The sequence below is a fragment of the Macrobrachium rosenbergii genome, chromosome 54 (assembly GCF_040412425.1).
Source record: "Macrobrachium rosenbergii isolate ZJJX-2024 chromosome 54, ASM4041242v1, whole genome shotgun sequence".
Lineage (NCBI taxonomy): Eukaryota > Metazoa > Arthropoda > Malacostraca > Decapoda > Palaemonidae > Macrobrachium > Macrobrachium rosenbergii.
The window spans coordinates 38153198-38166504 of NC_089794.1; the positions used below are offsets into that span (position 1 = coordinate 38153198).

Genomic DNA, 13307 nt, shown 5'->3' on the forward strand with positions numbered 1-13307 from the left:
CGGACTATCAAGACCGAATTGAGATATAAACCATCCCTTAGTTTAACCAGACCACTGAGCTGATTAACCATCTCTACTAGGGCTGGAGGGACGATTTATTCTACGGGTAAGCACCAATTGGTTACTACAAAAACCTGCATTGATGGCCGAACAATTATAGCGAGAAATGAATTCAAAAAAATAAATTTTTATTCTTCATTGGGACAGACGGAGGGACTCATTTCCAGCAGAGTGCTAGCTGAGAATGGAACCCACTCTTCCGAGGAACTAACTGGAGATAAACCATCCCACGGACTGGAGATGGACCATCTCTACACGGAGGGACGATGGGTGCAAATTATCTACAAAAACTGCAGATGGCCCATCAATACACAGACTGCAAACAACTTTCCTCTACAGGGACAGACGAGGGACCATTTCCACAATTGCTGAGGACAGCCCAACCCCACACATACTGCTCTAATGGGCTCTCGACTCCTCACATATGGAGTGAAGTTGGTCAGACTCCTCATACAGACTGGGCCACCTACACTGTAGTCTGATCTGAGACTGAAGGTTTCCCACCACGGACAAAAAATAAGCCTGACTTCACATACACGTGGATTACAGATGGCCACCCTCTACACAGACTGAAGATGACCACAGACTAAAAATAACCCAACACTAACCGACTATGGTGACGGCACTGATCTGGTGACCACACATTCCATCATTGGCATAACTCTACTTAAGACTGATCTGCTGACAGCCTGAATTCTTACACACAAACTGAAGAATGAGCTGATGACGCCCCGACTTTTCACACACGCACCAACACTGGAAGACTCGACACAAGGACTATTAACAGACTGACTCCACACACACACACACACACACACACACACACATAACCCAAAGAATGCAAAACTGTCCACAACTGGTCTCCACAAACTGACTTATGGGATTCTGGCCCGACTTCACAAATTGACTCATGGGATTCTGGCCCGACTTCAAAAATTGACTCATGGGATTCTGGCCCAACTCCATAAAGTGAGTCATGACTCACTTCAAAAAAATGACTCGTGGAATTCTGGCCCAACTCCACAAATTGACTCATGGGATTGTGGCCAGACTTCACAAACTGACTCATGGGATTCTGGCCGACTTCATAAACTGACAGATGGGATTCTGGCCCGACTCTACAAACTGACTCATGGGATTCTGGCCCGACTCCACAAATTGACTCATGTGATTCTGGCCAGGCTTCACAAACTGACTCATGGGATTTTGGCCCGACTCCAGAAATTGACTCACGGGATTCTGGCCAGACTTCACACACTGACAGATGGGATCCTGGCCCGACTTCACACTGAGACCGAAGAAAGCACGCGCCATAAAAGGGGTATAAATAGCCCAAGTCCACACACAGCATATTAGCAGTTTGATTATATACATGAACTAGGAATGGCACGAGTTCACACAAGAATTATTAATAGCTTGGCTCAATTCACGAACTATTAATGAAACGAGTCACAAGACTATTAAAAGCTGTATTCCATACACGAACTATTAATTACACGGGCTATGAGAGAGAGAGAGAGAGAGAGAGAGAGAGAGAGAGAGAGAGAGAGAGAGAGAGAGATAAAATATCTAGCAAACAAAGAGCATGGACCACAGCGATCCATCTAGAAGAAAAGAGAACATACTTTTTTATGCAGAGTTTCATACAAAAGACAGAAATAAAAATAAATGGTGGAATAGCCCTTAAGTGCACAATGAAATACTATATAAAAACTGAAGTGGAAGAACTGAATTTGAAGCCAAGCTTTGTTCAGATGTGCGTTTTTTAACGTCCACTTTTGTATAGAAACATGTGAATTGACTCGGGGGAAATTGATACTGATTCTGAAAGATATATATGTCACTTTTATGCATCATAGGTTGGTATAGTTGCTCAATGAATATAGTGGATTTGTGAATAACAGGTAGGAGGGAAAGAGAATGTTACTGTTAAGTATACATACGTACCGCAAACATTGTTTTCAGCACTAAAGAAAAGATAACAATTATTGGCACATTCACATTCTAAATGCTGAGTCGTGGATGAACACACTTTGCAGCAAACTTCCTCAATACTGGTCGTTTCATACACCTATGAAAAATGCTCTTCTGCAGTACACAGAACCTCTTAAACACACAGCGTCATCTACCCGTATTTTGCACGTACTTTCCTTCTAAATGTTAAGGCCAATCCTCTTCAATTCTCTTCTATGCCCTCTATCCAGCCTTTCAGTCTTCCTCTCCTCCTCCTACCTAACACTTCCGAACAGAACACTTTTTTTCAGCCTATCTATCATCCTCCATTCTTTCCATATGACTGAACCATCTCAGAACACTCTGATCCACTCTGATATACTCTCTCTCGCTGGTCAGAGGAGGAAGTCCGGCACTGCTCTGTTTTGCCGTCTTGTTTTTTCGATATGCTGAAGGAAACATTGTGCTTTGGTCATCACATGAGGGTTCACTATGCTGGATTTTACGCTGCTCTAGAGGCAGTTTGGACATGATTAACTGGGATTTTGGTAGTGAAGTTCTGAAGGAAATGTTCTTTAGTCTTTTAAAGGCCAGGCTCTCTAACGTTAATATTGACATGCACGTTCTCTTTTGTTCTAATCAGTGCTGTCCATTCCGTTGATCATAACTCTATATATACAAGATAGATATGATGAACTGTGTACTACTATAGTGACCACTGGAAATGAAGTATTCGGCACTAGAAGGAAGAGGTACAAAGCTGTGCCTGGCTGGTCGGATTTCGTTCTTGAGGCCGATGACTTTGCGCGAGACGCATTCCTTTCCTGGAGGATGAATGGGTCTCCGAGAAAAGGGCCCTGGGCACTGAATATGCGACAGACTCGTTCTAGGTTTAAGCTAGCGCTTAAATGGTGTCGTGAGCATGAGGCGCAATTAAGAGCGAGAGCACTTGGTCAGAGTCTAGTCTCTAAGAGTATGAAACGTTTTTGGTCAAACGTTAAATTACTGACTAAAAAGAAATGCACCAATGTCCCCCATAAAATTGAAGAGGCCGTAGGTACTAAACAAATACTCCTATTGTGGAAAAAGCATTTTCAATCTGTTTTGAATATCATTCAAGGTAGCATTATTAGGAATACTGTGGAAAGAAAACTTGAAATAAGTGATGGTAACTTTAAATATATTACTCTTGATGATATGGTGAAGAAAGCTGCTCATTCTTTGTCCATCAATAAACAGTGGGCTTTGATTGTATCCTTGGGAAGTCTATAAGTATGCTCCAGACTATTTGCTTCTGTTGATATGCTTCTTTTTTAATTAATTCCTTATACATTCGTTTTTTCCTGCTTCTGTTATGAAAGTTATAATAGTCCCACTTTTAAAAAATGTAACCAAGGACCCCGCAGTTAAAAACAACTATAGGCCAATCGCCATTGCTACGCACATTTCTAAAATGCTAGAATGAGTAATATTAGCAAAAATCTAAGGGAATTTTTGTATAAAAGTGAGTATCAGTTTGGGTTTAAACCAAATCTAGGCACAGAAATTGTGTTTATGCTTTAAAATATGTTATCAATTATTACCACGTACAAAATACGCCTGTATTTTTATGTTTTTTAGATGCCAAAGCAGCATTTGGTCGGGTGGACTATTGGGAGCTGTTTGATAAACTGTTGTGCCGAAAAGTACCGAAACATTACGTCAAGTTACTCTCCTATCGATTTAACTTTCAAAATTTTGTTGTTCAATGGGATGATCAATTTCCTGGCTTTTTCGGTAGCAGTAATGGCTTGAGATAGGGAGGCATTCTTTACCTTTTTAACATTTACGTAGACGACCTGAATATTCGACTGGCTGGTTCCGGAATAGGATGTCACGTCGGGGATGTTGCTTTTAATCATTTTAGCTATGCGGATGATCTAGTTATTCTCGCTCCCACTGCTGGGGCACTTCGAAAACTTCTAAAGATTTGTGAAGAATCTGCCACAGAACATTGATATATTATACAACACCTTCATGTAACAACAAAAGTCAGGAGTACCCAAGGATTTCATTGCAAAATGACTTCTTACAATTTGTAAATTCATTCTCGTATCTGGGCCACATAATTACTAGTAACAGTAAGAGTAATGAAGATATTGAACAGCAGCGTCGGAAGCTCTGTGTGAGAGGGAATATGCTTATAAGGAAATTTAATTTCAATTATTCAAAACTTTTTGTACGACAATCTGTTGTTCTTCACTATGGTACCACTACACGCAAGAAACTTCAGGAGGACTAAGATTGTGTCTTAATGATATAATAAGGGGGCTGATGGGGGTCGCCCGAAGTAATAGTGTTTCGCATGTTTTTGTGACACTGGGTTTGCCCTGCCTTCATGTTATCCGGCGCCACGCACTATTTATTTAGTTTAAAACAGATTGGAGAAATCAAATAATGTTTTGATATGATTGCTAAAAGACAGTGATGCGTCTTTATTGCTTACATTACATGATGTATGGCACAGAATACTCTACCGACAGATAAAACTGCTTTTATCATGTTCTACATTTGGAATCATTTCTGCATTGTGTTTTTTATGTAGATGGAGAATAATATGGTTGTTATTGAGCTTATTTACGCTTGCTTTTTAGGTCTAGTTGAATGACCCTTTTTAAAGTTTTTTATGTTTTTTTAAAGTTTTTTATGTTTATTGGTAAGATACACACTTTGGTTGTGATAATTGTATTTTTTCTGTAAATTTGTTTATTTAATAATAAATCAAAATAGTAGACTTTTGGCACCACTACTTTTATTTGTAAATTCATTGTATATGAATTCATATTCGAAATAAAGTATTATTATTATTATTATTATATTATTATTACTATTTCACTTTTACTACCCCTCTCTATCTCCATATTTCCTTTCAATTCTTATATTACATATACTACGTAAACAATTTACCTCTACATCTTCCACCCTTTTCCTTTCCTTTGCATTCACCATCCACACTTCACTTCCATAAGGGAGAGGTGGCTAAACAATCCACTCACACAATCTAACTTCGATTCATATACACACTCCACGTTTCATTGCAATCTTGGGCACACATCTTGCTACATTCTTACTTATTCTGTGACACTTGCTCTGTCATCCTTCAGTCATCCAAAATATCTAATCCAAAGCAATTACAGAAATCTAGTTTGTTCACTCATCCTCATAACCTTATTCTTGCAAACTATCGCTCTCAACTTCTTCTACCAGACAACTTTAAAGTCTCTCATTTGTCTCCGCTTTCTCTCAACTGTTCCAAAACTAGTAGTTTATAATCTGCAAACAACAGCCATATCAAAATCCATATACGACCCACTCGTATCCCCAGCTTTGCACCTATATCTACTTCCTTTGTTCGACTTCTTACATCACTCCATCAATAAAGGTACTAAAACAGTCACACAGGACATTAATTCAGACCTCCGGTTGTTAGTCGGTTGTGGAAGATTGGAGCTTGGGTGCAGAGGAACGTGGCTTAGTAGAACAATGGTTCTCAACCTTTTTTAGCCCATGCACCCTTCCATCATATGTCAGGATGTCATTCCCCCCTTCCCAAAATTGTCTGCCTCAAAAGGTGCATTCAAAATAATATACAATAAAATACTAACACAAACACAAAAGCTAGCAGAGAGAAAGCCCAGCATGACCTCTCTGTAGTGCAGACCGATGCACACTACGATTTGTGTGGTCCTAGAGCCAGTCTAAGCCTGCCAATCAGTGGTCACAATTCCCCCCCTGAAACTCTGAAACTCCCCCCTGGTTGAGAACCACTGGCTTAGAACCTCTTCATAGCTCTTCGTTGGGCAAATCGGTAGAGTTGTGGCCTAGCACTTGCTAGGCCCGAGTTCGACTCTCCGGCCGGCTAATGAAGAGCAGAGGAATTTATTTCTGGTGATAAAAATTCATTTCTCGCTATAATGTGGTTCGGATTCCACAATAAGCTGTAGGTCCCGTAACCAATTGGTTCTTAGTCACGTTAAATAAGTCTAATCCTTCGGGCCAGCCCTAGGAGAGCTGTTAATCAGCTCAGTGGTCAGGTAAAATTAAGGTAAACTTAGAACCTCTTCATAAAGTACTCGCCGAGATCTAAAATATAGTCGCCTGAATTCAAAGAAAACGGGTTTCACTCAAACGAAAGAAAACGAGAATTCCCTATCTCGCTGAGCTCACAGAAGCACCCAACGATAATGTCCCAGCCTGATCACAGAGCCAATGACACCTTTCCAAATAAAAATCCCAATTAATTACGTGCAGGTCATTCCCTTCACAAGCATCTCCCTTTTCAAAAATCGTCGCTCATTCGCGCATCATTTGCCGGAGCTAGAAATCCGATGAAAATGGAGGATGCGTTAGAAAAAATGAAGGAAAACTAGAAATGGTCAGCCGCAAGCGTCGGGTCAAAAAACCTTAAAAAAACTAAAATCAAAAAAAGGCCATTTTGTTTTTTCTTTTTGCAGGATGGGTTGATGGAATATGCAAAATACGAGGAGATCGGAATAGGGAATGAAAAGAGTAAGAGGAAAAAGTCAAAAAGAAATTTACGCCACTGAAAAATTAAGAAAATAAATTCCGGACTAACAAGAAGGCGAGTTCAATATACTCGTCCATTTATGCCAAACTGATGATGTGCGAGAATTGTGGTCACAGTTTTCTGAAGGGCTTTTGGGAATAATAGTATTCGGAATATATGGCGTTATGCAGAGGATGCCGGTGAACATGCTTGTGCGTAAATTGGATGCAAGAATAGTTTCAATATTTTGGAGTTTTAGTGTGTATATGTATGTATGTATATGTGTATGTATACATATTTATATATATATATATATATATATATATATATATATATATATATATATATATATATATATATATATATATATATATATATATATATCCAGACTAGTGCCTTGACTACATAATCATATTTTTATTCTGTGCAAAAAATGACCCTAGTCAGCAAGTCTGCATAATAAAAAGCTAAATATCATATATGCTGCAAAGTACTGATGAAGCAGTGCTTCTCTCTATGCATTCCATTCTCATAAACATTTCCTATATTAACATGAAGTTTTCTATATGCTGCGCATTAAATATAAAAGTCAGTTCAGAATAGGGGAGCTCCGATGGCAGAAGCAGAAGGCAGAGCCTAACAAGACCCAGTATTAATTGCTTCCCAGAGCTTATTGAAAGCGAAATTTCCTTTCCTTCGACCACTGCATGTGCAATGGGAGATCCTTCACCCCAGAGACGTCAGGACATCACTCCTTCCTCCTTTAATCCTCCAAGTGATGAAGGAGCGAGGCCATCAAAGTCATTTCTTCCCCTGCAAGACACTACCAAAGAGGATAAACTTGACTGAAGGATGGGCGCTGTGTCGAATCATTTCAAGGTAGCGACTGAGAAGCCAGGGAGACAACGTTCCAATGGATGCCAATGTGCAATCCCCCGGGGACAGCTTCGTGGTCAATTTAGCTTCAATACAGCGAGGTCACACCTCGTGACCTGTCCTCGGTCCTCACCAAGCAGTGGAACTTTGACGTAAGCCAGCTAACAAAAGACTGGACCAAAAGGTCGACTTGACAAAAACCTGCACAACAATTGCTGGAGGTCACGAAGGCACTGAAACCATGCAAAAGCATACCACCGAAAAATGAGAACCAACGAAGCCAGAGAGAGAGAGAGAGAGAGAGAGAGAGAGAGAGAGAGAGAGAGAGAGAGAGAGAGAGAGTCAAAACCACAATACATAAACATATGTCACGCAAAAGCCGAACATGAAGAACAAAAAGAGATGATTGAATGAAGGTTTGGGCCGAAATCTGGGAGCACCAATCAACCCGCCCTCACAAGGAGGAAGATTATGAAGATTTGAGAAACGCAAGCAGATAGATAATACCAGTCTCGTAGTGGGGCATATGAAAAAAAAAAACGGCCACTGGCGTCACAATACCAAGGGTTAGCATTAATTCATATTTTGTCTATTTTCAAAACTCAAGAATAATAACATTTTTTAATGTTTTAACTTACAATACCAATTCTCGTATTCTTGACCAAGCTGAAGATAATCAAATAATGATAAAACCACTATTAACATTAATATCAAGAAACAAATATAGTTGACAAAAGAAATAACAAGTCCCAACATTTCTCACAAAATGGGTAAATCATCGATTGGCTTTGAGGAAAAAAGGCTTTAGTTATTGGAAGATAATAAATACAAAACTTTTCACGCAGTTCGCTGGTCTCATTTCCAAAGCAGCAGACGGCGTCACCAGACACTTAATACATTTTCTCTCTCTTTCTCAATCACTGTGAACATCCACATCCTATCCCAAACCCAAAACACAACACACTATAAAATATATATACACTATATATATATATATATATATATATATATATATATATATATATATATATATATATATATATATATATATATATATATAATATATATTATATATGTTGCATATATATATATATATATATATATATATATATATATATCTGTGTCTGTTGCTTATAAAAAGTCTTTTATTTCTTCAAGTACTTTACTGTGAAACCAATAATTTTTTTCGATACTGTTCTTTATCAAACCACGATTCAAGTCCGCACAGCAATATAGATCATACTAGACTTACCCTCGTATGCGCTTTCAATCTATTTGAATTCCAATTCTTATTCAGCCTGCCCACTGCTTCACTTACGTGTTAAGTCTTTCACTGAATCCCACCTCAAGTGAACCTGTACTGGAATTATTGTCAATATTTGCGAGATCCAACCTCAGTGATCCTTTCTCCTGCCATTGTTATTTTTCATCCCTTTGTGTAAATTCCGCCCTCATTGCTTCTGTTCATCTTTGATTTATTTGGTAAGACGGTAGGATAGAGTGAGAAGTGGTACCAAGAGGCAAATTAGAGTGAGAAGTGGTACCAAGAGGCAAATTAGAGTGAGAAGTGGTACCAAGAGGCAAATTAGAGTGAGAAGTGGTACCAAGAGGCAAATTACATAAGTTCCATTTGTAGATGAGATAATAATGTCAGGAAGCTAGAGATGGAATGGACATGTCCTTCCCACAACTCCCGGGAGAACAGTTCGTCATAGCGTCATCTGGCCACCTGAGGAAACCATAGGAGTTGGTAGACCCCGACCTACTTGGATTAGGATTATCAGAGGGGGGACGAGGATGAATGGAAATTTGTAGAAGATAAAGCACAGGAAAGAATATAATGGCGGAATTTCACACTACTGTGTCATGTGGTGTTGGTGATTATGATGATTTAACAAACATACATAGATTCATACACACACATATATATGATAAAAGTTTTATGTATGTATGTATGTATGTATGTATATATATATATATATATATATATATATATATATATATATATATATATATATATATATATATACATACATACATACATACATACATACATACATACATACATAAAACTTTTATCCTACAGAAAATATCTTAAATTAATTTTTTTTCAAAAATATGCAATAAAAGTATAAAAAGTCAACAAACAAACCAAACCAAAATTAATTACCTCATAAAAGGGAATTGGCAAATGATCCGAAAGTTTAAAAGAAAAACCTGGCTCGTCAATCTCAACCCAGAAGATAATGCCAGGGGATCATGAAAGCATACCTCAATTACAAGATATCAAAAGCATGTATTTTAACTCGACTTATCCGCATCAAATTCATTCTAATATCTCTAATCCATCCGAAACGTTGGCAACCCTGCACACAATTCCCAAGGATCAGAGAAGCGCCGCGCACGCTGACAATATCAAAAGCGCAAGTTTTCCTCCCCTGATTTTCTTTCCTTCGCTTCTTGCAACTGCTTACATTTCCGCCTCGCGTCTGCACACATCGGCAGTTGCAACGGGCTCTTGTTGCAAAGCTGATCCAGAGGTAAAATCAAAAACGAAACCGAAGGTAAATGTATTGTCATGAATAATTCCAGCTGGGTATGAGCCGTCGTCTTTGTCGCCCGTGTTGACTCAAGCGAGCTGATACTGCAGTGATACCAGCTCCCCTGAGATCCCCGCCCTCTCTTATCTCTCTCGCAAAGGGCTTTTGTGTTGACTGGGAACGTTCTAGTTCGTACATTTATTTTTCTTTACCCTAATTTTTTCGTATATTTCTTCCTCTTGTAATACTAGTCACTGTTTTTTTATTTAAGCCTGATTTGTTATGTAGAATATTTAGTTAGACAGAGCCACCGGTTACCATGACATTGGCAATGCTGTTACATCGGGCCAACTTGTGGGAAAAGGAGCCGCGTTGCAGACATCGCTAATTGTCAAGCATGTGTGTTTTCCACCCAATTTCAAAACCAACATTTTGGATATTCCCCAACACTTTACGCAGACCGAACTTTCCTGATAAGAAAGAGAACAACCGAAACCACAAATAACCACTAACAAAACGGCGAGCAAAAGACGAAGAACCGAGCGAGGACGAACTCCGTAGGTCTAGCCCGTCCGAAAAGATATGAACCGCGCGTCTGAGCGGTGGGAAAAAGAACGAACACTTGTTGCGCGCCTCAACTCAAACACTTGAACAAATGGAACAAACCAGTGATCATTATCTTGAAAATCAACGGGCTGAACAAATTGTATTTGTATGCTAATTTCAACACAGATTCCGTGGAGGTCCTACGGGAAGGGGGGGGTCCCCCTCCTTCCTCTGTTCCTCCCTACCACCCCGTGATAGCACCAGCTATTACACCTACCTGTGCTTACACCCAATAACCTTAGTTTTTATCGGTTTGAAGGTTACAGGAAACCAGAAAATACAACAATAAATCATGAATGCAATAATTTGGTATTAACGAAAATTGTTTGATAAGCTATAAAAATCACTAAAAATGTATTCTGTGTAAATGTAAGAGGCATAGGATTAAATATTGCTATTAACAAAGTAGGTATAGGAATAACTATTGCTATTACCAAAGCACGTGAAGATAAATTTAATGAAACTGGCAAAGTACTAATTAATGTTGCAAAAATTTACATAATTCGACGTCAAGCAATTTTGAAATAAAAGGGAAAAATGGTCCTAACATTACTGTATCGTACCTGAACTGAGCTGCTGTCTGTTCCAAAGCTGGGTTAACGAACGGTTCAAAATTAGATCCTACTTATTAACGAGGAACTGGAACCGCTTTCTGACAAAGCCTAAATTTTGCAGAACTTACCTGATGATCAAGTCTCCCACATGGCTAGACTCAGGCCCAAGGAGGAGTGAGATGCCCAGACGCATACCAATAAGCTACCCTGCAGGGCATACAGAATACAGTTTAATATGAATACAGTTTAATATATTAATGGGCTGTACATACTCTTTAAAAAATAGCAGGATACTTCACTTACAATCACCACAATCACCAAATGTTTCACTCATGCACTCACTGCAACAATTTCAGGGCCTTACTGCTGCTAGCATCAGACCCCTGCTTTAGGTTGCAAGTTTCAGCACTTTTTTTTCTTGCACTGTAAAATTTTTAATTGTTTTTAAAAAATACATCGAAAACACTGCAAAACATGAAATCTTCAAAATCCAATTATCCAGTATTTAGCAAGCGCTCGATCGCGCGTACCGACAAACACTCTCTCTCTCTCTCTCTCTCTCTCTCTCTCTCTCTCTCTCTCTCTCTCTCTCTCTCTCTCTCTCTCTCTCTCTCTCTGTTATGATCCACTGCCGCTGGCAGCAAACCCTTAGAGTCAGATGAAAGTTTTACCAAAATAAATATATATATATATATATATATATATATATATATATATATATATATATATATATATATATATATATATATATATTAACAAATTCTCTTTTAGTTCAGCTTTTGGGAATAGTACTGGGTGAATAGTTTCCCAACTCCATCAGAAGAAGAATAGTCTTCCTTATCATGTAGTGGTTTAAAGAACCACTGAGTCCTGGAATACTAAAACTAGTTTCGTCTGGTACCAGGGTTCATCACGCTACCAACTTGGCCACAGGACACTTAATTTTAACATGCTTTTTAATACTGCAATTCCGTCATGGTGTCTACCACGACACAAAAATGCATTTTATGCATATCTTATTGGTCTTTTAAATATATCCATGTGTTACTCCCATGCCTAATAATTCCATAAATACCTGTTTTAAATACAATTCTTTGAAAGTTATACATACTGTTCTCGTTCTTAATATATATTTTTTTTCTTTGAAGTAATAAGATAAAATAATATTGCTGCAAGTAAAAAAGGGACAAACACTGGTGTCGAGTTTTAGTTTTCTGTAAAAGGAAAGTATTGTGACGGCTGTCTGTCCGTCCGCACTTTCCTGTCCGCCCTCAGATCTTAAAACCTACTGAGGTTAGAGGGTTGGAAACTGGTATGTCGATCATCCACCCTCCAATCATCAAACATAACAATTTGCAGCCCTCTAGCCTCAGTAGTTTTGTTTTTTATTTAAGGTTAAATTTAGCCATAATCGTGCATCTGGCACCGCTATATGTGTCAACACAGGCCACCACCGGGTCGTGGTTAAAAGTTTCAAGGGCCGCAGCTTTAAGTTTCATGGGCAGTGGCTGTACAGAAAACTCCATTGCACCGAAGAAACTTCGGTGCATTTTTTACTTGTTTAAATCATTCTTTCACTTGGCTCTGAAACGGATGAGAGTTGACCTGATTTTCTAGGAAATCTGGCAACATTCTTTGGTCTACCTCTTCGATGTCTCTTAATAAGAATGTGAACTTTCTTGGGAATTTTTCAAGACGGATGTGTCTTTTCACATGACTATAAGCTGACTTTCTTGACAATTCTACAAGTTTTTCGTGTTTCACTACAGATAACTAAAGGTACACTGCTGGGAATGCATGGCCGACACTAGCAAGAACAATTACAATACACTAAAACGACAGGAACTATAAGGAAATCTCTAACGTAAGAAATATTATACATGAATCAAGCACGGTAATAAACCACAGTATGGCGATGAAACTATAAAAGATCTTGTCGATTTGAGAACACAGCTTTGAGAACAGCACGATTCAGAAGGCAGGGTTATTCGAAATGATACCATTCTGGAAGTTCCATGATACTTATGAAATGATAAACGGGAGATGGTGATGGCTTGAATTAAATACTGAATTTAGGCAAAAGGCCAAGCACTGGGACTGGAACCAATGAGGTCATTCAGCGCTGAAGCGGAAATTGACAGTAAACGTTTAAAAGGTGTAACGGGAGGAAAA

General features: G+C 38.7%; 1 long non-coding RNA gene across 1 annotated transcript in view; it reads right to left on the minus strand.

Moving 5' to 3' along the window:
* The window catches only part of LOC136834984 (uncharacterized), a 178809-nt gene that overhangs the window by 103775 nt on the left and 61727 nt on the right, over positions 1–13307 (minus strand). The window contains exon 4 of the long non-coding RNA XR_010851945.1: positions 11264–11342. This is a non-coding gene — a long non-coding RNA (uncharacterized lncRNA). The remainder of the gene's footprint in view (positions 1–11263; positions 11343–13307) is intronic.